The following is a 27,426-nucleotide window of genomic DNA, read 5'->3' on the forward strand; positions in this document are numbered from 1 at the left end:
AGGCTATCTATCAATGAGAGTGCACCTATATAAGAGGAGTGAAGAAGAATGGGGAAAAGGGGGGAAGTGCAGTAATGGTGTGGATCTGCTTTCCTCGTTAGGCGGGGGGACTCATCTACCTGATGGCAAATGATACCCCTGGATCGAGGATGAGAGTCCACAGAAAAAGGCTGGGTCAGTGAAAAGAGGGTCTGGGAGGAGTGGAAAAATGATAGAGTTGAGGGTAACGGATAGATTGTCCAAGGGAGGAGGATGGCGTGCCTGTTGTCTCTATATAGGAAAAATTAGCATGCCATGCACAATACACAAAGATTGATGGACGGTTCCTGGGAAACTGGAACCAACTGCGTCCTGTGCCTAGGCACTAGGTAGTGTGATGGTGTAAATTCACAGTTTTAGCACAAGGTTAGCATGTTGTCTGAAGCATATACAGATAAATTACTAAGTCATATAATTAGATGTCAGATAGGCCACAGACTATGCGGTAGGTGGAGAACCACCAAATTGGAATTACTACGTCTCTATACCATGATTGTGATTAACATCTATGAGGTAAAAGACAAACAGGTTTGATACTCATGATAGGTGTAAATCCAACTCCAGGAACCTCTGGTAATCAGTGAATATGTCTGAAGGAATCTCCTGCTGGGATCCCGTGAATTAGCACAAGGTTAGCATGTTGTCTGAAGCATATACAGATAAATTGCTAAGTCATATAATTAGATGTCAGATAGGCCACAGACTATGCGGTAGGTGGAGAACCACCAAATTGGAATTACTACGTCTCTATACCATGATTGTGATTAACATCTATGAGGTAAAAGACAAACAGGTTTGATACTCATGATAGGTGTAAATCCAACTCCAGGAACCTCTGGTAATCAGTGAATATGTCTGAAGGAATCTCCTGCTGGGATCCCGTGAAAACGCGTTTCACCCGCTGGGCTTGTTCACTTCCAGGATCTCAGGTTCCTTGTCTCGATGTAAGGTTTAAAAACCCTGTCAATTAGGGTAGCAGCCAATCACATTTTGCTCACCGCTATTAGACAGCTGTGCGAGCGCGTTCCCTGTATGTGCCGGGTGACGTCAGCGACACGTGACTGACGTGAGCGGCACATGACCGGAGTGCGGTCATATGGGCAGGGAGAATGTGCACGTAGGGAAATACCTAACGTGATGACGTCTGCGACGCATGTCGAGGGTGTAGCAAAGGAAGGGATGATGCGCCGATGAGTATGCGCAGGGGAAAGGGGGAGGAAAACCTGGCTGACGTATTTATGATGAGCTCCAAGGCGCCATATTATACAAGGGTATGCCAGTATTAGACGAGGGATCTATGTGTTGCCATGGTAACCCGGGCGCACGAGGTGACAACTCGTGTTATAAATAAAATGAAAAAGAACATGGTAAACCTTGAATTATTAAAAATTGATGAAAAATAAGTAAATAATAATTGAAATTAATAAAGATGATGAAAATAAAATTAAATAGAAATTAATGAAAAGGGTTATCAGAAATAGTTTAAAGAGTTTGATTGTTATGGAGGATTAGCAGAAATTGTGGTGAATGGGTAACAGGAGCGTGCTAAGTTGCAATGTGAAGTGCTGCAGAGGATGAAAAAGGATGAGGGAATGAATGGGGTAAACTGTGTGTGAGTGCTGCTACCGAAGTAGGGATTGATGGTGTGGGGGATAGGGGGTAAGACCCACCATTTTCAGGGGGGGATATAAGTATGATGCACGTGAATGAAAATGATTAAGTGAGTGTGTGCAACATTGAGTTAATGATGTTGGGAGTGATAGTGAGAGTGGGGAAAGTGACAAGGATGGGGTGGAGGGGGGAATTGGTGATAGAAATTGAAAAATGTGAAGAAAATAGTGTGATGGTGAGAAATAAGTGGGGTGACTGGGAGGGAATGGATGAGTAAATAATTAGTATTGAGGATGGTGGTGGGTATTTCATAGAAAAGCACCAAAATTAATATTTTCATTGAGGCCAGCAGGTCTTAGGGTGCCAAGGCGAAAAATCCATTCACTCTCTTTTTTATACAATTCTTTGGTCATGTCACCTCCTCGTATTCCCAAATGAATACGGTCCAGGCCAAAGACTTTGAAGTCTTTTATCTGACCTTTATGTTGCACGTGGAAGTGTCTGGCAACCGTAGTGAGTTGTCTCATGCGTGCCAGATCTTTAGAAGCATTACGTATATTGCCCAGATGCTCAAGGATCCTCTCTTTCAGTTTTCGTGATGTCATGCCGACATATTTAATATTGCAACTGCAAGTGATACAGTAAATTACCGCCTGGGTATTACAATTGAAAAAATGTGGTATTGTGGTTGGTTGTCCGTACTTATCTGTGACCCCATTGGTTCGGAATATGTGTGTACAGGCCTTACATTGGCCACACGGAAAGGAACCTATTATGGTCGGCTTCCTAGGTATTGTAGGTAATAGGTGACTTCGAACTAAACGGTCTTTGATGTTTTTGGATCTACGCCAACTCATTTGTATGGATGGGCCCACAGCGGATGATAGATCTGGATCCAAACGGAGTATGGGAATGTGTTTGGTTATGGCATCTTGAAGCATCTTCCACTCCGGACAGAAGGTTCCTATGAATCTTATAGGATCTGTATCTTCTGAAATTGTCTGTTTGGCCCTAAAAATAAGTTGCTCTCTCTTGACAGCAATAGTGGACTGGTAGGCTCTTTTTAATGATCGTTTGCTGTAGCCTCGGGCCAAAAGGCGATTGGTAAGTTCCCAGCTCTTGATTTGGAAAATATGATCCTCAGAGCAATTGCGTCGGAGTCGGAGGTATTCTCCTTTGGGTATGTTCTCAATGGTAGGCGGAAAGTGAGAGCTGGTTTGAAAGAGGAGACTGTTGGTTGCAGTCTCCTTTCTATATAGTTCTGTTTCTAGATACCCCGTATGTGACCTGTAGATGTTCAAATCAAGAAAGGGAACCTGCTTGGGGCTGATGGTATGAGTCAGATTGATGTTCAAATCATTGGAATTCAACAATGCAATAAAATCGATTAAGAGTTCCTTATCTCCATTCCAGATGATGAAAACATCATCTATGTACCTCAGCCACAAGTCCACATGTGAGATGTATTTCTCATTTGCATGGTTGAAAACGTGGAAGTGCTCCCACCACCCTAAAAACAGGTTGGCATACGTTGGGGCGCATGCTGCGCCCATGGCTGTTCCCCTTATTTGGAGAAAAAATTGGTCCTGGAACACGAAGTAGTTCTTAGACAGGACAAAATCCAATAATGTTAGAAGAAAATCCGAGAAATCATTGGCTCCTCCTTGGTCTAGATAATACTTGACCGCTGTGATCCCCTGGTGATGATTAATGCTGGAATAAAGTGATTCCACGTCCAATGTTACTAATAAGAGATTATCACTACAGTGTACATTATGGATTTTACGTAGTAGATCAGCTGTGTCCTGCAAATAAGAAGGTAAGGCAAGGACATAGTCACGAAGGTGAAGATCAAGGAACCGGCTCGGTTGTTCCAGGAGGCCCCCATTTCCAGACATAATGGGTCTTCCAGGCGGTGTAGAGGCATCCTTGTGTATCTTCGGAAGTAAGTAGAAAGTTGGCGTTCTTGGATTCTGGGTAGTCAGGTATTTCTGTTCAGATCTAGAGATTGTGCCATTTGTTATCGCCCGTTGTATTATTAGATTATAGGCAGTTGAAAATCTAGTGGTAGGATCGTTGAGGAGTTTTTTGTAGCAGGAAGTATTGAGGAGTTGACGATGAGCCTCAGCGATATACATATCTCGTGGCCAAATCACAATGTTTCCGCCTAAAGGTCAGATAAAAGACTTCAAAGTCTTTGGCCTGGACCGTATTCATTTGGGAATACGAGGAGGTGACATGACCAAAGAATTGTATAAAAAAGAGAGTGAATGGATTTTTCGCCTTGGCACCCTAAGACCTGCTGGCCTCAATGAAAATATTAATTTTGGTGCTTTTCTATGAAATACCCACCACCATCCTCAATACTAATTATTTACTCATCCATTCCCTCCCAGTCACCCCACTTATTTCTCACCATCACACTATTTTCTTCACATTTTTCAATTTCTATCACCAATTCCCCCCTCCACCCCATCCTTGTCACTTTCCCCACTCTCACTATCACTCCCAACATCATTAACTCAATGTTGCACACACTCACTTAATCATTTTCATTCACGTGCATCATACTTATATCCCCCCCTGAAAATGGTGGGTCTTACCCCCTATCCCCCACACCATCAATCCCTACTTCGGTAGCAGCACTCACACACAGTTTACCCCATTCATTCCCTCATCCTTTTTCATCCTCTGCAGCACTTCACATTGCAACTTAGCACGCTCCTGTTACCCATTCACCACAATTTCTGCTAATCCTCCATAACAATCAAACTCTTTAAACTATTTCTGATAACCCTTTTCATTAATTTCTATTTAATTTTATTTTCATCATCTTTATTAATTTCAATTATTATTTACTTATTTTTCATCAATTTTTAATAATTCAAGGTTTACCATGTTCTTTTTCATTTTATTTATAACACGAGTTGTCACCTCGTGCGCCCGGGTTACCATGGCAACACATAGATCCCTCGTCTAATACTGGCATACCCTTGTATAATATGGCGCCTTGGAGCTCATCATAAATACGTCAGCCAGGTTTTCCTCCCCCTTTCCCCTGCGCATACTCATCGGCGCATCATCCCTTCCTTTGCTACACCCTCGACATGCGTCGCAGACGTCATCACGTTAGGTATTTCCCTACGTGCACATTCTCCCTGCCCATGTGACCGCACTCCGGTCATGTGCCGCTCACGTCAGTCACGTGTCGCTGACGTCACCCGGCACATACAGGGAACGCGCTCGCACAGCTGTCTAATAGCGGTGAGCAAAATGTGATTGGCTGCTACCCTAATTGACAGGGTTTTTAAACCTTACATCGAGACAAGGAACCTGAGATCCTGGAAGTGAACAAGCCCAGCGGGTGAAACGCGTTTTCACGGGATCCCAGCAGGAGATTCCTTCAGACATATTCACTGATTACCAGAGGTTCCTGGAGTTGGATTTACACCTATCATGAGTATCAAACCTGTTTGTCTTTTACCTCATAGATGTTAATCACAATCATGGTATAGAGACGTAGTAATTCCAATTTGGTGGTTCTCCACCTACCGCATAGTCTGTGGCCTATCTGACATCTAATTATATGACTTAGCAATTTATCTGTATATGCTTCAGACAACATGCTAACCTTGTGCTAATTCACGGGATCCCAGCAGGAGATTCCTTCAGACATATTCACTGATTACCAGAGGTTCCTGGAGTTGGATTTACACCTATCATGAGTATCAAACCTGTTTGTCTTTTACCTCATAGATGTTAATCACAATCATGGTATAGAGACGTAGTAATTCCAATTTGGTGGTTCTCCACCTACCGCATAGTCTGTGGCCTATCTGACATCTAATTATATGACTTAGTAATTTATCTGTATATGCTTCAGACAACATGCTAACCTTGTGCTAAAACTGTGAATTTACACCATCACACTACCTAGTGCCTAGGCACAGGACGCAGTTGGTTCCAGTTTCCCAGGAACCGTCCATCAATCTTTGTGTATTGTGCATGGCATGCTAATTTTTCCTATATAGAGACAACAGGCACGCCATCCTCCTCCCTTGGACAATCTATCCGTTACCCTCAACTCTATCATTTTTCCACTCCTCCCAGACCCTCTTTTCACTGACCCAGCCTTTTTCTGTGGACTCTCATCCTCGATCCAGGGGTATCATTTGCCATCAGGTAGATGAGTCCCCCCGCCTAACGAGGAAAGCAGATCCACACCATTACTGCACTTCCCCCCTTTTCCCCATTCTTCTTCACTCCTCTTATATAGGTGCACTCTCATTGGTAGATAGCCTCTCTACTATCATACCACGCTGTTAATGCCCGATCTCGTCCGATCTTGGAAGCTAAGCAGCGTTGGGCCGGGTCAGTACCTCAAAGGAGACTTTTTGGGAATACCTGGTGTTGTAGAGAAGGACACTATTCCCCTTCATTAGAAGGGTGGACACCAACAGCAGGATCACCACTTTTTCACCTCTATACCCCCTCTCCTGTCTTTTCCAAACGTACCCGTTTTTTCTTTCCCCTCCTCTCTGCTTTTCCTTTTCCTTCTGCTCTTCTTTTCCATCCAGCATGGCTATGTCTGCATTATGCTCCAAAAATGGTCAGATGTGTCTCTAAATTTCAATTTGTGATTGATGGTATATCTGGTGATCAGTAATTTGTCCGACATTGACCATTGTATTGGTCTTTCAAAGATATATTATTGGATCTCTCTGTTGTCAGTAACACAGAATTTCTGTGCTGGTCAGGAGAAACGGTTGCTAGACTAGCCAGTGTCTGCAACCCTTCTAATCTATCTTGTGTGATTAACGAGACCAGAACATTTCTTTCTTTTTCTCTTTGTCTCCTGCTGTCTTATACCTCTGTTGGTTATTTCCAATAAAGTATAATACAAAATAATAATTTAATTTCATATTAACCAACACCTAGACACTTTCTGATCATAGTGGGATAACTAATAACTTTTAATCAATTTGCTAATAAATATTGCTTTTACAACTTTTTCTATTCATTTTTCAAAAAAAAATTATATATATATATATTTTTTTGATTTTTTCCCCTAAGAGTGCGCCCACACCAGAGCTTTCTTTCTCTCCGTGTGTATGTACAGATACTTTCTAGCTCTGGGCGCACCGCCAATAAGGACCATAATTGAGAAAGCGTTTTCCTTCTCAATATCTGTCCACTTTGGCCTCTTTTCCATTCCATTACAATTTATACCGGTGCCAGGTCCTTCTTTTTCTCTTGCTACCAAATGTCTATGCTGTAGGATAAATACAGTCTCTGACCAAGGCACGGTCTCTTTTGTTTGATCAATCCTTTATATTCTTATCATATCTATATTCTTATCCCCTTGATCTCTTTTAGCAGCCACTTTTGCTCCCCAGTCTTTGTGACTGCCAGTCAGCCCCCTTATATCTCATAACAAGAAAAGGGGCTCAATACTCATATTCATAAGAAGTCTGCCAACCCAGTATGTCCACTTTTTCACTAAAAAATGAATTGTCAAAACGCCTGAAAACCAACATTGTAGACCCTTTCTCGGACACCTATGAACACACCACTCCCAACTTAGATTGGCGTACTCCTTTTCTCAAGTTACAGAGGAACTTGCAGAAGAGGACACGGCTCTCATGGGATGTTACAACATTAGAGAATTACATTAAACATAAGATCGTGCCCCGTGGCCTTAGACCGAAGGTTTTCCCCTCCTTTCCCCTTGCAAGTGATAACTTGAAAAGTGAATGGGAAGCGGCCCTACTTAAGTGCTCACATGAATTACTTCACCTATTGGTGAAACATGACACGTTGTTACTCGACCAGGTAGAGAAAGAAATAGAGGAAACTGGTAAAATACTAGAATCATGGGAAAAAGATCTACCCTTCCAGGCAGCCTTCGAAAAACATAAGAAGGAATTTGAGTTGTATGAACAAACTATAGTGGATCGTAAAAGGACCAAATTCATTCGTGATAAACAAGATTTTGCTAAGGGGGACATTTTTAGGTGGAATCCTACACCTCCAAATCGGAATCGTAAACCAAGAGAAGATCCCACCTTCTCGGAATTTGAATCTTCGACTAGTGGAGATTCGGCAAGTGAAACTTTCGAAGAAACTGATAACTTCCACCCCCATTTTTTAGATCAAGGTCAGAGATCAAGAGGCCGCGTCAAAACACGAGGAAAACAAGGAGAGGGGGAAAGAAGACGCGACGGTCGAAACTCGGACTGGGACACATCCAGGACATCACGATATCCGGCCCGGCAGAGAAAGGCAACGAGATAACCTCGGACCAATCGAGCTTATTGCAAGTTATCAATCTATCTACCCGGCCCCTTTCCCCTGATCACATGGCAGTACTCAGTAAAGGCCTCTCTTTCTCTCCATCCAGATCTTTTAATCGATTCTCCTGGGAGAAAGACTTAAGATTATTTGGTAGGAAGCTCCTACTAAAGAAGTTTTTCTCTAAACGTCAAGAGGGGCAACTATCTGACGATAGTGAGTCATGCCTTTCCTCTGACGATTTAAATGCCATTCAAGAACTGGAAGAATTACAGGCAGAATCGAGTACCGATGCACCGACTCATCCTAGACCTCAATGTAGATCCAAATCTACCTTCTTTCCTCCTGACACTAATAACCCGGAAATTAGGGTTTTTCTTAATCAAGTCTCCAAGGAATTTGACAATATCTATGCCAAAAGCCGACAGGGCCTCTATCACTTCCCTAAGAATCTTAAATTTAAAGAACGCAAAGCATTACAAGAATTGGAAACCTGGCATGATGTGATTTTCAAACCATCTGACAAAGGCGGAAACATTGTGATTTGGCCACGAGATATGTATATCGCTGAGGCTCATCGTCAACTCCTCAATACTTCCTGCTACAAAAAACTCCTCAACGATCCTACCACTAGATTTTCAACTGCCTATAATCTAATAATACAACGGGCGATAACAAATGGCACAATCTCTAGATCTGAACAGAAATACCTGACTACCCAGAATCCAAGAACGCCAACTTTCTACTTACTTCCGAAGATACACAAGGATGCCTCTACACCGCCTGGAAGACCCATTATGTCTGGAAATGGGGGCCTCCTGGAACAACCGAGCCGGTTCCTTGATCTTCACCTTCGTGACTATGTCCTTGCCTTACCTTCTTATTTGCAGGACACAGCTGATCTACTACGTAAAATCCATAATGTACACTGTAGTGATAATCTCTTATTAGTAACATTGGACGTGGAATCACTTTATTCCAGCATTAATCATCACCAGGGGATCACAGCGGTCAAGTATTATCTAGACCAAGGAGGAGCCAATGATTTCTCGGATTTTCTTCTAACATTATTGGATTTTGTCCTGTCTAAGAACTACTTCGTGTTCCAGGACCAATTTTTTCTCCAAATAAGGGGAACAGCCATGGGCGCAGCATGCGCCCCAACGTATGCCAACCTGTTTTTAGGGTGGTGGGAGCACTTCCACGTTTTCAACCATGCAAATGAGAAATACACCTCACACGTGGACTTGTGGCTGAGGTACATAGATGATGTTTTCATCATCTGGAATGGAGATAAGGAACTCTTAATCGATTTTATTGCATTGTTGAATTCCAATGATTTGAACATCAATCTGACTCATACCATCAGCCCCAAGCAGGTTCCCTTTCTTGATTTGAACATCTACAGGTCACATACGGGGTATCTAGAAACAGAACTATATAGAAAGGAGACTGCAACCAACAGTCTCCTCTTTCAAACCAGCTCTCACTTTCCGCCTACCATTGAGAACATACCCAAAGGAGAATACCTCCGACTCCGACGCAATTGCTCTGAGGATCATATTTTCCAAATCAAGAGCTGGGAACTTACCAATCGCCTTTTGGCCCGAGGCTACAGCAAACGATCATTAAAAAGAGCCTACCAGTCCACTATTGCTGTCAAGAGAGAGCAACTTATTTTTAGGGCCAAACAGACAATTTCAGAAGATACAGATCCTATAAGATTCATAGGAACCTTCTGTCCGGAGTGGAAGATGCTTCAAGATGCCATAACCAAACACATTCCCATACTCCGTTTGGATCCAGATCTATCATCCGCTGTGGGCCCATCCATACAAATGAGTTGGCGTAGATCCAAAAACATCAAAGACCGTTTAGTTCGAAGTCACCTATTACCTACAATACCTAGGAAGCCGACCATAATAGGTTCCTTTCCGTGTGGCCAATGTAAGGCCTGTACACACATATTCCGAACCAATGGGGTCACAGATAAGTACGGACAACCAACCACAATACCACATTTTTTCAATTGTAATACCCAGGCGGTAATTTACTGTATCACTTGCAGTTGCAATATTAAATATGTCGGCATGACATCACGAAAACTGAAAGAGAGGATCCTTGAGCATCTGGGCAATATACGTAATGCTTCTAAAGATCTGGCACGCATGAGACAACTCACTACGGTTGCCAGACACTTCCACGTGCAACATAAAGGTCAGATAAAAGACTTCAAAGTCTTTGGCCTGGACCGTATTCATTTGGGAATACGAGGAGGTGACATGACCAAAGAATTGTATAAAAAAGAGAGTGAATGGATTTTTCGCCTTGGCACCCTAAGACCTGCTGGCCTCAATGAAAATATTAATTTTGGTGCTTTTCTATGAAATACCCACCACCATCCTCAATACTAATTATTTACTCATCCATTCCCTCCCAGTCACCCCACTTATTTCTCACCATCACACTATTTTCTTCACATTTTTCAATTTCTATCACCAATTCCCCCCTCCACCCCATCCTTGTCACTTTCCCCACTCTCACTATCACTCCCAACATCATTAACTCAATGTTGCACACACTCACTTAATCATTTTCATTCACGTGCATCATACTTATATCCCCCCCTGAAAATGGTGGGTCTTACCCCCTATCCCCCACACCATCAATCCCTACTTCGGTAGCAGCACTCACACACAGTTTACCCCATTCATTCCCTCATCCTTTTTCATCCTCTGCAGCACTTCACATTGCAACTTAGCACGCTCCTGTTACCCATTCACCACAATTTCTGCTAATCCTCCATAACAATCAAACTCTTTAAACTATTTCTGATAACCCTTTTCATTAATTTCTATTTAATTTTATTTTCATCATCTTTATTAATTTCAATTATTATTTACTTATTTTTCATCAATTTTTAATAATTCAAGGTTTACCATGTTCTTTTTCATTTTATTTATAACACGAGTTGTCACCTCGTGCGCCCGGGTTACCATGGCAACACATAGATCCCTCGTCTAATACTGGCATACCCTTGTATAATATGGCGCCTTGGAGCTCATCATAAATACGTCAGCCAGGTTTTCCTCCCCCTTTCCCCTGCGCATACTCATCGGCGCATCATCCCTTCCTTTGCTACACCCTCGACATGCGTCGCAGACGTCATCACGTTAGGTATTTCCCTACGTGCACATTCTCCCTGCCCATATGACCGCACTCCGGTCATGTGCCGCTCACGTCAGTCACGTGTCGCTGACGTCACCCGGCACATACAGGGAACGCGCTCGCACAGCTGTCTAATAGCGGTGAGCAAAATGTGATTGGCTGCTACCCTAATTGACAGGGTTTTTAAACCTTACATCGAGACAAGGAACCTGAGATCCTGGAAGTGAACAAGCCCAGCGGGTGAAACGCGTTTTCACGGGATCCCAGCAGGAGATTCCTTCAGACATATTCACTGATTACCAGAGGTTCCTGGAGTTGGATTTACACCTATCATGAGTATCAAACCTGTTTGTCTTTTACCTCATAGATGTTAATCACAATCATGGTATAGAGACGTAGTAATTCCAATTTGGTGGTTCTCCACCTACCGCATAGTCTGTGGCCTATCTGACATCTAATTATATGACTTAGCAATTTATCTGTATATGCTTCAGACAACATGCTAACCTTGTGCTAATTCACGGGATCCCAGCAGGAGATTCCTTCAGACATATTCACTGATTACCAGAGGTTCCTGGAGTTGGATTTACACCTATCATGAGTATCAAACCTGTTTGTCTTTTACCTCATAGATGTTAATCACAATCATGGTATAGAGACGTAGTAATTCCAATTTGGTGGTTCTCCACCTACCGCATAGTCTGTGGCCTATCTGACATCTAATTATATGACTTAGTAATTTATCTGTATATGCTTCAGACAACATGCTAACCTTGTGCTAAAACTGTGAATTTACACCATCACACTACCTAGTGCCTAGGCACAGGACGCAGTTGGTTCCAGTTTCCCAGGAACCGTCCATCAATCTTTGTGTATTGTGCATGGCATGCTAATTTTTCCTATATAGAGACAACAGGCACGCCATCCTCCTCCCTTGGACAATCTATCCGTTACCCTCAACTCTATCATTTTTCCACTCCTCCCAGACCCTCTTTTCACTGACCCAGCCTTTTTCTGTGGACTCTCATCCTCGATCCAGGGGTATCATTTGCCATCAGGTAGATGAGTCCCCCCGCCTAACGAGGAAAGCAGATCCACACCATTACTGCACTTCCCCCCTTTTCCCCATTCTTCTTCACTCCTCTTATATAGGTGCACTCTCATTGGTAGATAGCCTCTCTACTATCATACCACACTGTTAATGCCCGATCTCGTCCGATCTTGGAAGCTAAGCAGCGTTGGGCCGGGTCAGTACCTCAAAGGAGACTTTTTGGGAATACCTGGTGTTGTAGAGAAGGACACTATTCCCCTTCATTAGAAGGGTGGACACCAACAGCAGGATCACCACTTTTTCACCTCTATACCCCCTCTCCTGTCTTTTCCAAACGTACCCGTTTTTTCTTTCCCCTCCTCTCTGCTTTTCCTTTTCCTTCTGCTCTTCTTTTCCATCCAGCATGGCTATGTCTGCATTATGCTCCAAAAATGGTCAGATGTGTCTCTAAATTTCAATTTGTGATTGATGGTATATCTGGTGATCAGTAATTTGTCCGACATTGACCATTGTATTGGTCTTTCAAAGATATATTATTGGATCTCTCTGTTGTCAGTAACACAGAATTTCTGTGCTGGTCAGGAGAAACGGTTGCTAGACTAGCCAGTGTCTGCAACCCTTCTAATCTATCTTGTGTGATTAACGAGACCAGAACATTTCTTTCTTTTTCTCTTTGTCTCCTGCTGTCTTATACCTCTGTTGGTTATTTCCAATAAAGTATAATACAAAATAATAATTTAATTTCATATTAACCAACACCTAGACACTTTCTGATCATAGTGGGATAACTAATAACTTTTAATCAATTTGCTAATAAATATTGCTTTTACAACTTTTTCTATTCATTTTTCAAAAAAAATTATATATATATATATTTTTTTGATTTTTTTCCCCTAAGAGTGCGCCCACACCAGAGCTTTCTTTCTCTCCGTGTGTATGTACAGATACTTTCTAGCTCTGGGCGCACCGCCAATAAGGACCATAATTGAGAAAGCGTTTTCCTTCTCAATATCTGTCCACTTTGGCCTCTTTTCCATTCCATTACAATTTATACCGGTGCCAGGTCCTTCTTTTTCTCTTACTGCAGTGCCACTCCTAGATGGGCCAGGTGTTTGTGTCGGCCACTTGTGTCGCTTAGCTTAGCCATCCAGCGACCTCGGTGCAAATTTTAGGACTAAAAATAATATTTTGAGGTGTGAGGTGTTCAGAACAGACTGGAAATGAGTGGAAATTATGGTTATTGAGGTTAATAATACTATGGGATCAAAATGACCCCCAAATTCTATGATTTAAGCTGTTTTTTAGGGTTTTTTGAAAAAAACACCTGAATCCAAAACATACCCGAATCCGACAAAAAAATTTCAGGGAGGTTTTGCCAAAACGCGTCCTAATCCAAAACACGGCCGCTGGACCGAATCCAAAACCAAAACACAAAACCCGAAAAATGTCCGGTGCACATCACTAATATATATATATATATATATATTTGGGAAATGCAGATAAGATCGGAGCGACCACCGGTGGTAAAAACTATATGAGACTAAAAATATAAATTTAAAAGCAAAAGCGGGGTTTATTTATAATGAACGTAATTTGTTAAAAAGTTCTTTTAGACATAAAAGGCAACATACATGAAATGCTTGTTTTTAAAAAAAAAGTTAGAAAATCGTATAAAACATTCAAAAAAGCATTCAAAAAAGACATAGAGATAATAATAAATATGAAGGCAATAAGAATAGGTGCTAAAAAAAGGTCCTCGTACTCATAAAATAAGTACCATAGGAGATAATTGTGTATCTAAAATTAGCTAAAAAAAGAGATCCGATAAATAGAAAAAACAGCTTAATTTGAGGATTTTCAGTAGTAGCAGGAATCACCCAACGCGTTTCGTCTGGTCTGACTTCATCAAGGGGTAATGAGCACAGTGGGACACATCATCTATTTATACCCCTATGGGTCAGGAAGTGATTAGTGACATCACTTCCTGTTATACATTGGTGTTAGTGTGAACAGGATACAAAAAATACTAATACGTTTCAAGAACACATAATAAATGAAATCAACAATGAGGGAGGCTGTATATATGGTGAAGCGCTTGACTTGCGCTTAGAAATTGTGTACAGAGTCTCTGTAGATCATAAAAGACTTCAGAACTTGTTTAAGTCCGGTATATGACGCTAAACGCGTCATTTCCGCCCCACTTCCGGTGTCCGTGGTTTCCTTCCGCGCATGCGCCGGTCACTTTGAAGGGAAGTGCGGCGGCCATTTTCTCAGAGTCCGTGGGATATGACAGTAATTCATACTGGAAGCAGATGCCGGCGGCCATATTTTCATGGATTGTATTCATGTAGTTAGATAGATCGGATATGCTAACTCCGTCTCCGCACAGGAAGCCACATATGCAAATAGGAAGAACGAGAGTCAGTACATATATATGATTCTGAAATCATATATCGTTAGTGTTTCACATATAAATAACACAGATTGGGTATATAGTATATTTTAACTGTCATTCATAACCCTAATCTGTTGAATGTAAAATAAAGTGATTCTCCTATGAAAGTGACATCCATTTGCGACGTCAAGGATGATCTGTATGTGTATATCGGTTAGTAAAAATAGGATGAATTTAAATGAATAGAGGGAGGATCATACGGTGAGACTTATATTTATAATTATATTTAAAAGTATATAGGCATACATTATGAACCGAGGACTTAATAGCTTTAAATACAGAGATGATATACGGAGGGGGTAAAAAAAAAGGGGGGGGAAGAATTGTAAAAAGATGCAAAAACAGCACGTCCCTGATCTAGTTGTTATTACAGTACCCGGTCTTCTTGGGAAGTTCCCTTACCCAGTACTGGCTATTTCGTAGCCTTCATTCAGTCCGTCCGGATGAAGAGATTTCACTTCGTGTATCCAGATACACGAAATTAAATCTCTTCATCCGGACGGACTGAATGAAGGCTACGAAATAGCCCCCTTTCTATAAACGTAAGCCTGTACTCCTAATCCCAAACTCCTGACATTATCCACCTGCCTTTTTTCTGGCTAAGTCCGGGTTGGAATACGGAGCTTTGGCTCCCCAACTTCTGGACCACCTCTTCCACTACCCTGACATCAGATTACAGTCATACCACACTGGATATGCCCAAATTCGTCCGATCTTGGAAGCCAAGCAGTGTTGGCCCGGCCAGTACTGGGTAAGGGAACTTCCCAAGAAGACCGGGTACTGTAATAACAACTAGATCAGGGGCGTGCTGTTTCTGCATCTTTTTACAATTCTCCCCCCCCCCTTTTTTTTACCCCCTCCGTATATCATCTCTGTATTTAAAGCTATTAAGTCCTCGGTTCATAATGTATGCCTATATACTTTTAAATATAATTATATAATTATAAATATAAGTCTCACCGTATGATCCTCCCTCTATTCATTTAAATTCATTTAAATTCATCCTATTTTTACTAACCGATATACACCTACAGAACATGCTTGACGTCGCAAATGGATGTCACTTTCATAGGAGAATCACTTTATTTTACATTCAACAGATTAGGGTTATGAATGACAGTTAAAATATACTATATACCCAATCTGTGTTATTTATATGTGAAACACTAACGATATATGATTTCAGAATCATATATATGTACTGACTCTAGTTCTTCCTATTTGCATATGTGGCTTCCTGTGCGGAGACGGAGTTAGCATATCCGATCTATCTAACTACATGAATACAATCCATGAAAATATGGCCGCCGGCATCTGCTTCCAGTATGAATTACTGTCATATCCCACGGACTCTGAGAAAATGGCCGCCGCACTTCCCTTCAAAGTGACCGGCGCATGCGCGGAAGGAAACCACGGACACCGGAAGTGGGGCGGAAATGACGCGTTTAGCGTCATATACCGGACTTAAACAAGTTCTGAGGTCTTTTACGATCTACAGAGACTCTGTACACAATTTCTAAGCGCAAGTCAAGCGCTTCACCATATATACAGCCTCCCTCATTGTTGATTTCATTTATTATGTGTTCTTGAAACGTATTAATATTTTTTGTATCCTGTTCACACTAACACCAATGTATCACAGGAAGTGATGTCACTAATCACTTCCTGACCCATAGGGGTATAAATAGATGATGTGTCCCACTGTGCTCATTACCCCTTGATGAAGTCAGACCAGACTAAACGCGTTGGGTGATTCCTGCTACTACTGAAAATCCTCAAGTTAAGCTGTTTTTTCTATTTATCGGATCTCTTTTTTTAGCTAATTTTAGATACACAATTGTCTCCTATGGTACTTATTTTATGAGTACGAGGACCTTTTTTTTTTAGCACCTATTCTTATTGCCTTCATATTTATTATTATCTCTATGTCTTTTTTGAATGCTTTTTTGAATGCTTTTATACGATTTTCTAACTTTTTTAAAAAAAAAACAAGCATTTCATGTATGTTGCCTTTTATGTCTAAAAGAACTTTTTAACAAATTACGTTCGTTATAAATAAACCCCGCTTTTGCTTTTAAATTTATATTTTTAGTCTCATATAGTTTTTACCACCGGTGGTTGCTCCGATCTTATCTGCATTTCCCAAATTCTCTTCATCCTACACACGTACAAGTGTAGGTTTTATTTAAGATCTAGCAGACGCCCCAAAAAGAAAGGGGAGTGGTGTTTAGAGATTAGACATTGTACTGGGGAATATAATAGACATACTGTGAAAAAATTGCTTTCTACTATATTTTGGCGCTGTTAGTTCACCCTATATATATATATATATATATATATATAGAATAGAGAGTGAAGAGTATGCGCTCATAGTGCAGATCAATTTTTATTTAAAAACACAAATGAAATAAAAACATCAAGTAATTCTACAGAACTCGTACCCTGAACAACCCACACCGTGGGCAGGTTAGCAGATGGTATAATACATTCCACAATGGCAAAACTGTATATCGCTGACACATGGACCCGGGACCTTACACCGCGCCGGCTGAATATTTTCCAGATCGTACCCGTCAGTACACCGCGTCACGAACTCAGGGAGCCTGTGCAGTGCAAGTGGAGAAGATCAAGCGTCTGGCAAGCAAGGCATCAGCATGTTTCGTAGATTACTACGTCAGGAGCCACCAATACACGTTTTTTGCATTGCAAAGCCTTTGAGTGCCGCCTCGTTTGTTCCTGTATACACACATATATATATATATATATATATATATATATATGTATGTATATACAGATGTAGCCAACTTTATCTTGACTGTTTCTCCGCCGAGACGGGCGTTTAGCCACGCTAAGGCGATAGCTGAGTTTAATCACAGGCAGGCGCGTTGAGACGATCTAGATACTCATCATGCATTACACATCTCCACCACTGTGTGGCTAATGCTCCACTAATCCAGTACTTTCGATCGTACAGTATAGCGGCGGATTGATCTACAGCTCTGGCAATACTGTAGGCGTAACGGGAAGCGGTGGAAAAAGTATGGAGTACAGTACTGTATGTGTATGGAGACGCAACTACAGTAATTGTGTAAAAGGAATAATGTACAGTACAATGTATAAACACCGTGCTTTTTAAAATATAAAATATACTGTATGAGCGTCTGAGTTCGCTAATGCATAATGGGAATGGAGGACTAGCAGGAGGCGGAGGAAAACACCGTGCTTTACAAATGCGAGCGTCCGAGTCCTCTAAGGCATAAACCAACAGCAATGGGGCGAGGGCTGGGCGCTGTTTGCAGTACTTTCACACATGAAATTAGAAATCTCTCATGAGGCGTCGTGGGCTAGGGGTGAAGGCTCCCACCTCCCTCACTGGGGGTCCAGGGTTCGAGACATGATGTGCTTTCTTTCTTTTTTTTTTTTTTTTTTTTCTGTAATAATGCACTGTATTATTTTATTTCCATTGTAAGACAGTCAATGGAAGGATGCACACAGGTTTCACATAAATCAAAGTACATCTGCAGGAGCGATTCTTTACGCTAAATGCACCCAAACAGCGTGAATGAAATGAGTGTACTGTATTCTGGCGCTACCAACTAAGCAAAACAGTACTGTAGATCTTCAGCGTTTGTGCATTGCACAGGACCTGAATTTCCTCCCTGTGCAGGCCCCCAGGGGGGAAGGGCGATGGGGGTAGGGGGGAGACGATGGAAAATACTGTGCCTTTGAAATGCAATTACATGAGCGTCCGAGTACACTACGGCATACTGTAAACCAACACCAATGGGAAGGAAGTGCCAACCTTATTTTTAATGTGTTCCCGTGACATTCACTTTAACATTTTTTTTTTCTCTCCAATACAGTACTGTACATCCAATGGAAGGATGCACACAGGTTTCACATAAATCAAAGTACATCTGCAGGAGCGATTCTTTACGCTAAATGCAACCTACAGTACGGTACTGTAAGTGAGCAAAATAGTACTACAGTGGGCGTTTGTGTATTGCACATGACCTGCATTCCCTCCCTGTCTACTGCATGATCTGTGCAGGCTCCCATGGGGGAAGGGCAACAGGCTAGCAGGAGGCGGAGGAAAACACCGTGCTTTACAAATGCGAGCGTCCGAGTCCTCTAAGGCATAAACCAACAGCAATGGGGCGAGGGCCGGGCGCTGTTTGCAGTACTTTCACACATGAAATTAGAAATCTCTCATGAGGCGTCGTGGGCTAGGGGTGAAGGCTCCCACCTCCCTCACTGGGGGTCCAGGGTTCGAGACATGATGTGCTTTCTTTCTTTTTTTTTTTTTTTTTTTCTGTAATAATGCACTGTATTATTTTATTTCCATTGTAAGACAGTCAATGGAAGGATGCACACAGGTTTCACATAAATCAAAGTACATCTGCAGGAGCGATTCTTTACGCTAAATGCACCCAAACAGCGTGAATGAAATGAGTGTACTGTATTCTGGCGCTACCAACTAAGCAAAACAGTACTGTAGATCTTCAGCGTTTGTGCATTACACAGGACCTGAATTTCCTCCCTGTGCAGGCCCCCAGGGGGGAAGGGCGATGGGGGTAGGGGGGAGACGATGGAAAATACTGTGCCTTTGAAATGCAATTACATGAGCGTCCGAGTACACTACGGCATACTGTAAACCAACACCAATGGGAAGGAAGTGCCAACCTTATTTTTAATGTGTTCCCGTGACATTCACTTTAACATTTTTTTTTTTCTCTCCAATACAGTACTGTACATCCAATGGAAGGATGCACACAGGTTTCACATAAATCAAAGTACATCTGCAGGAGCGATTCTTTACGCTAAATGCAACCTACAGTACGGTACTGTAAGTGAGCAAAATAGTACCACAGTGGGCGTTTGTGTATTGCACATGACCTGCATTCCCTCCCTGTCTACTGCATGATCTGTGCAGGCTCCCATGGGGGAAGGGCAACAGGCTAGCAGGAGGCGGAGGAAAACACCGTGCTTTACAAATGCGAGCGTCCGAGTCCTCTAAGGCATAAACCAACAGCAATGGGGCGAGGGCCGGGCGCTGTTTGCAGTACTTTCACACATGAAATTAGAAATCTCTCATGAGGCGTCGTGGGCTAGGGGTGAAGGCTCCCACCTCCCTCACTGGGGGTCCAGGGTTCGAGACATGATGTGCTTTCTTTCTTTTTTTTTTTTTTTTTTTTCTGTAATAATGCACTGTATTATTTTATTTCCATTGTAAGACAGTCAATGGAAGGATGCACACAGGTTTCACATAAATCAAAGTACATCTGCAGGAGCGATTCTTTACGCTAAATGCACCCAAACAGCGTGAATGAAATGAGTGTACTGTATTCTGGCGCTACCAACTAAGCAAAACAGTACTGTAGATCTTCAGCGTTTGTGCATTGCACAGGACCTGAATTTCCTCCCTGTGCAGGCCCCCAGGGGGGAAGGGCGATGGGGGTAGGGGGGAGACGATGGAAAATACTGTGCCTTTGAAATGCAATTACATGAGCGTCCGAGTACACTACGGCATACTGTAAACCAACACCAATGGGAAGGAAGTGCCAACCTTATTTTTAATGTGTTCCCGTGACATTCACTTTAACATTTTTTTTTTTCTCTCCAATACAGTACTGTACATCCAATGGAAGGATGCACACAGGTTTCACATAAATCAAAGTACATCTGCAGGAGCGATTCTTTACGCTAAATGCAACCTACAGTACGGTACTGTAAGTGAGCAAAATAGTACTACAGTGGGCGTTTGTGTATTGCACATGACCTGCATTCCCTCCCTGTCTACTGCATGATCTGTGCAGGCTCCCATGGGGGAAGGGCAACAGGCTAGCAGGAGGCGGAGGAAAACACCGTGCTTTACAAATGCGAGCGTCCGAGTCCTCTAAGGCATAAACCAACAGCAATGGGGCGAGGGCCGGGCGCTGTTTGCAGTACTTTCACACATGAAATTAGAAATCTCTCATGAGGCGTCGTGGGCTAGGGGTGAAGGCTCCCACCTCCCTCACTGGGGGTCCAGGGTTCGAGACATGATGTGCTTTCTTTCTTTTTTTTTTTTTTTTTTTCTGTAATAATGCACTGTATTATTTTATTTCCATTGTAAGACAGTCAATGGAAGGATGCACACAGGTTTCACATAAATCAAAGTACATCTGCAGGAGCGATTCTTTACGCTAAATGCACCCAAACAGCGTGAATGAAATGAGTGTACTGTATTCTGGCGCTACCAACTAAGCAAAACTAATTCCTAATCTTGAGAGGCAATAGTGAACTTGTAACACACATCCATTTGCGACAGTGTACACTACTGGTTTTACAGTACTGTGTTTTGTCTGCGGGACTTGCACGCTCACATACAGTATTCATAAAGTATTGTAGATGGATCATATACTGTATGCTGTACTACTGTATTTGCGTCGGTGTCGTACTGTATATACTGTACAGTACTGTATTAAATAATGCAGCGTAATGAGTACAGTATTTGCTGTATGCAGCGTAATGAGACGCCTTAGTAAAGTAGTCCTTATTATGTATGTCAGTATTGTATTTTACGGGAGACCACACGCATGCGCAGTGGTGATTGTAAAAAGCGACATCTGGTGGCTGATCGCAGGTATTACACGTAAAGGTAACGCCAAACGTCAAATGTCTGTCTCCGTGCGATTAGATAGCCTCTCTGTGGCTAGGCGCGCCTCGCTACGCCACAGTACGCTGCGTATGGTCGAACGGGACAACCGCCGCGGCCACTCAAGATAAAGGTGGCTACATCTGTATATACTGTACATTGCATGTCTTTAATGCCCATATACTTTCATATTTTTAATACCAATTGTATGCATGTAAAAAAAAAAACTACAGTACACTAGGCTCAAATATAGCTATGTAGTTTTACTGCAATTGCCCTTAAATGCTGCATGTCAAATGTGTTTATGCTCATTTTCCTCTAATCTGACCTATAGGTTTGTGACTATGGAATATACTTAGAAGAAGGTTATACATACAGTACTGTATTTTTACGCAGGATCTGGAAGCTTGGCACTGTTGGTACAATTAGTGGTTTTATAAGCAAAGTTTGATCAAAGCTTCTTATTTGCAAGCTAACACTAATAAATAATTAACAAACAACAACACCACAGTGTCAGCATTAAACAGCATAATTGTGCCTTATAAACAGTAGTGAGTGCTAAAGGATATAGCGTATCTCAGTTTTCTATTTTTACATAAGATTATAGATCTCAATGCTTCCCTTGACATTGACGCTGTCAAAACAAACACTTGATCTATTGTATTTTTTGAGTAGCTCTTTAAGGTATAAATAGATCTCAGTTGTTTATTTGAAGTACTTTTAGTGGTGCAAAAGTAGTTTAATTGTATTTAAAAACTGTCAAATATCAATGGCGATCAATGCAATTCATTGATTTGTTTGCAGAGTTAAACGTGAAGAATATCAGATTCAGGTTCTACCATTAAATACACTAGTATTGATCCACCACAACTATGATCCAGTCGAGACAATAACGTAGGTGATTTGAAGAATCTGTCCACCTTGCCAGTAGCCCTGTTTAACCAGTGTCTTTTCTCTCACTCGAGACAAATAATTATGCAAAAGGCCAATATAGTGAGCAAATATTCATGTTATAGCTACAGTATGTATAAGAAAGGGGGTTAAAATTAATAACTTTGTATTTTTTAACAATTATTCTCCATATCAGTGGAAAACATGTTTCTTTTAATTATTTAGCAAAGCAAATGTAAATAAAAATGCTTGATTGCTGGGATTTTATATAAAATGATATACAGTAAATAGATATTAACATTTAAAAAAATGTTTTTAGGTTTGGAAAACTTTTTGGCATTGAATTTTTATGACCACATTAACAGGCAAATAACATGGCACAGAAACAATATATTCAAAGACAAATTAACATACAGATACAAATAAACATAAATATATAGATCATATATACCACTGCAAATAGATATGGATAACAAAATATAATGAAAGATTTTGGAGGGCTAACATTTTGGAGAAAAAGGAGGGATCAGACGAAGATGGCACAAAAACTCCTGAATGATAACAGCGGTAAGGTACAATTATAAATGTAGATGATACTGTAATAACAGCATCAGAATTAGAACAATACAATTAGCAACACATCTGATTAGAACACCATGCTGTCTGCCAAGTCCTCTCTGTAGTCTTAGGGACAAGCAGCAGGAGTCATTTCAAATCCCAGGGCTCTGTTGCAAATACTTTTATCATCTCAACTACCTTATCCCAAAGTCAGTGAACCACGGGACAAGCCTGCCACATATGTCACATACTTGTGTGTATTGTCACAGCAATGGAAAAATCAATAGAGGCCCAAGCAGATATTATTCGTAATCTCTCAGGATCCAGGAACCCAAACATTTTAAGAACTCTGTTCAATCTGCTGAATGCTTACTGGACTGTATTAGGTTTGAGTGTTAACAAAAATACAATATGAAAGTTCTCCCATCTCATAGCCCCTCCAAAGAGGAGGAGCCAAGAGGTTAATAACATTGCCAAAATGACAAAGTCTTGTCCTCTGTAACCTGCTTTCAGGGCAGTAGAGACCCCTGATCCTAAATGTTAATATTCATGTTGCTATCGTTGCTTCTAAACATAGGAAAAAAGGGGAAACGCAAGTGAAGATAAAATAATTGAACACACAATTGACATTATAAAACTATGCAACAAAATACGGAAAGAATAAATAAAACAATAAATTAGTTCAGTAATTAAAACATAAATCCATGTTACACAATAGTCCTTTGGAAATAACAGACTTGTGTTACAAAGTGGTTCTTTTGCATTATAATTTGTGTGTTACATTACAGTGGATTACTTATGGACGTTGTAAATCAATAAAATATAGTTAAAACAAACTAACAACCAAAAGACATAAACATTTTGATAAAAGCATACTGTAAATATAAAATTGTGTATAGTAAGTTTTTGTATTAATAATAGCCATTAGTTATAGCAATAAAATCATTTACTTATCTAACAGCATAAGTTGTTATCAAAGTGACGCACTAAAGGCCTGAAAGCTGCATTGTGGAAACAGATTTTTGCAGCACTGAGCTCTTTTATGTCTCTGTGACCTATGAATTAGTAAACGGAATGACTGCAACTATCACAATATGAACCAATGTGTAGATTTCCCCCAAGAGGTCTAGCTAGAACATAGGGCTAAGTACATTGTATTGATCAGTCTGCATTATCAGAACTTCTTAATTTTTGTAGGTAAAGATAATCAATGAAAAAATGAATGATAATGATTATGGCAATTTACATAATATATTTTTATATATTTTTGTTACATTTTATTTGAAAGATAATTTAATTTTTTTTTTTTTTTTTACTGAAGAAATTTTATTAGAGAAGATTTTACAGTACAGAACATACATAACATTATATGAACAAGAATAAAACCAATAGTACTGTAGCAGCATGTCTATGTCTGAAAACCACAATACATAGTTGTAGAGTAATACTACTTAAACTAAAGATCTTGAAGGTTGAGAATAGAGAAGAAATTAAAAAAAAAATAAGTAAGAAAGAAGGTAGAGAAAGGGTGGAGTGTAGAATAGGAGGTGTGCTGACCATCAGTCGTTCAGAAAAACTGTAAAGGACCTGCGCATACTTCTGTGCATTTTTATTGAACAATGTGTAAACCTATATAGGGAGGGGTTAACCATCATCTATTACAGGCCTAGGTATTTCGGGGGGTGATGCCGGAAGGATAATAATCAAACCACGGAAGCCATTTCAATAGAGGGGATTGGGGAGCCAGGGAGTATTTAATGCTCATAGTTTCCATTTCGAAATTACGCTGTATTGACGATATAATTTTGGATAAGCGTGGGGGGTCTGTTCTTTTCCAATATTGAGCAATTGCGGCTCTGGTGGCTATGAGGATATGGCCTATCACGTAAGAGTATTCAGAAGGTATTTGAGGGGGGAAATAATGCAAAAAAACAATCTCAGGACGGTGGGGGAGGGACACCTTTGTGACCTTTTCAATTAGCCCAAAGATCTCTATCCACAGTGGCCTAATAACTGGGCATGTCCAAAATATGTGAGTTAAAGTACCTACTGATCCACATTGCCTCCAACAAAATTTAGAGGAGTCTGGCCAGATCTTATGTAGTTTGTCAGGTGTGTGGTATAGGCCATGGATCAGTTTGAACATCATTTCGGTGTGGTTGATGCACCGAGACATTTTAAAAATATTCATAAATATATTTTCCCATGATAATTTAATTTTTAAGTAATATCTGCGGTAATGCTAATATTTGTTGATGAAATGTGTTGCATTTTTGTTTGTTTTTTACAGTATGTGATTCAATAATTATTGTAAACATTTCTGTATAGATCCCAATAGTAGTTTTCTATGTGTGTGGTATGTTATGTCGACATTTGTAATGTTGACACCGGAATGTTGACAATGTTTTTCTAGTATTAGAACCTATCCCTAACCCTAACGACAGCCTAGCCCTAACCCTGCAATGTTCGCAATGTGGGCCTAATTCAGACCTGATCATAGCAGCAACTTTGTTAGCAGATGGGCAAAACCATGTGCCCTGCAGGGGGAAGGGGGTAGGGGAGGCAGATATAACATGTGCAGAGAGAGTCTGATTTGGGTGGGTTATTTTGTTTCTGGGCAGAGTAAATACTGCCTGCTTTATTTTTACATTGCAATTTAGATTTCAGTTTGAATACACCCCACCCAAATCTAACTGTCTCTGCACATGTTATATCTGCCCCCCCCCCCCCCGCCCATCCTGCAGTGCACAAGGTTTTGCCCAACTACTATCAAATATGCTGCTACAATCAGGTCTGAATTACCCCCCATGTGCACTGCAGGTGGGGCAGATATAACATGTGCAGAGAGAGTTAGATTTGGGTGGGTTAATTTGTTTCTGTGCAGGGTAAATACTGGCTGCTTTATTTTTACACTGCAATTAAGATTTCAGTCTTAATAGAGATGAGCGGGTTCGGTTTCTCTGAATCCGAACCCGCCCGAACTTCATGTTTTTTTTCACGGGTCCGAGCGACTCGGATCTTCCCGCCTTGCTCGGTTAACCCGAGCGCGCCCGAACGTCATCATGACGCTGTCGGATTCTCGCGAGGCTCGGATTCTATCGCGAGACTCGGATTCTATATAAGGAGCCGCGCGTCGCCGCCATTTTCACACGTGCATTGAGATTGATAGGGAGAGGACGTGGCTGGCGTCCTCTCCATTTAGATTAGGGTTGAGAGAGAGAGAGAGAGATTGACCTGAGGCTGTGATACTGTAGAAGAGAGTGCAGAGTTTAGTGACTGACGACCACAGTGACCACCAGACAGTGCAGTTGTTTGTTTTATTTAATATATCCGTTCTCTGCCTGAAAAAAACGATACACACAGTGACTCAGTCACATACCATATCTGTGTGCACTGCTCAGCCCAGTGTGCTGCATCAATGTATATATATATCTGACTGTGCTCAGCTCACACAGCTTATAATTGTGGGGGAGACTGGGGAGCACTGCAGTGCCAGTTATAGGTTATAGCAGGAGCCAGGAGTACATAATATTATATTAAAATTAAACAGTGCACACTTTTGCTGCAGGAGTGCCACTGCCAGTGTGACTAGTGACCAGTGACCTGACCACCAGTATATATAATATTAGTAGTATACTATCTCTTTATCAACCAGTCTATATTAGCAGCAGACACAGTACAGTGCGGTAGTTCACGGCTGTGGCTACCTCTGTGTCGGCACTCGGCAGCCCGTCCATAATTGTATATACCACCTAACCGTGGTTTTTTTTTCTTTCTTTATACATACATACTAGTTACGAGTATACTATCTCTTTATCAACCAGTCTATATATTAGCAGCAGACACAGTACAGTGCGGTAGTTCACGGCTGTGGCTACCTCTGTGTCGGCACTCGGCAGCCCGTCCATAATTGTATATACCACCTAACCGTGTTTTTTTTTTCTTTCTTTATACATACATACTAGTTACGAGTATACTATCTCTTTATCAACCAGTCTATATATTAGCAGCAGACACAGTACAGTGCGGTAGTTCACGGCTGTGGCTACCTCTGTGTCGGCACTCGGCAGCCCGTCCATAATTGTATATACCACCTAACCGTGGTTTTTTTTTCTTTCTTTATACATACATACTAGTTACGAGTATACTATCTCTTTATCAACCAGTCTATATATTAGCAGCAGACACAGTACAGTGCGGTAGTTCACGGCTGTGGCTACCTCTGTGTCGGCACTCGGCAGCCCGTCCATAATTGTATATACCACCTAACCGTGGTTTTTTTTTCTTTCTTTATACATACATACTAGTTACGAGTATACTATCTCTTTATCAACCAGTCTATATATTAGCAGCAGACACAGTACAGTGCGGTAGTTCACGGCTGTGGCTACCTCTGTGTCGGCACTCGGCAGCCCGTCCATAATTGTATATACCACCTAACCGTGGTTTTTTTTTCTTTCTTTATACATACATACTAGTTACGAGTATACTATCTCTTTATCAACCAGTCTATATATTAGCAGCAGACACAGTACAGTGCGGTAGTTCACGGCTGTGGCTACCTCTGTGTCGGCACTCGGCAGGCAGTCCGTCCATAATTGTATATACCACCTAACCGTGGTTTTTTTTTCTTTCTTCTTTATACATACATAGTTACATAGACATCTCTTTATCAACCAGTCTATATTAGCAGCAGACACAGTACAGTGCGGTAGTTCACGGCTG

The 27,426-nt window shown here is 41.3% G+C and overlaps 3 pseudogenes; all 3 read left to right on the forward strand.

Annotated features, from left to right (window-relative positions):
• Positions 1-5,951: 5,951 nt before the first annotated feature.
• On the forward strand, positions 5,952-6,069 carry LOC134937813 (5S ribosomal RNA; annotated as a pseudogene).
• A 6,217-nt stretch (positions 6,070-12,286) lies between these two features.
• LOC134938536 (5S ribosomal RNA) lies at positions 12,287-12,404 on the forward strand (annotated as a pseudogene).
• Positions 12,405-15,286: 2,882 nt separating this feature from the next.
• On the forward strand, positions 15,287-15,404 carry LOC134937756 (5S ribosomal RNA; annotated as a pseudogene).
• The last annotated feature ends 12,022 nt before the right edge of the window (positions 15,405-27,426 follow it).

Source organism: Pseudophryne corroboree, chromosome 6 (assembly GCF_028390025.1).
Source record: "Pseudophryne corroboree isolate aPseCor3 chromosome 6, aPseCor3.hap2, whole genome shotgun sequence".
Taxonomy (NCBI): Eukaryota; Metazoa; Chordata; class Amphibia; order Anura; family Myobatrachidae; genus Pseudophryne; species Pseudophryne corroboree.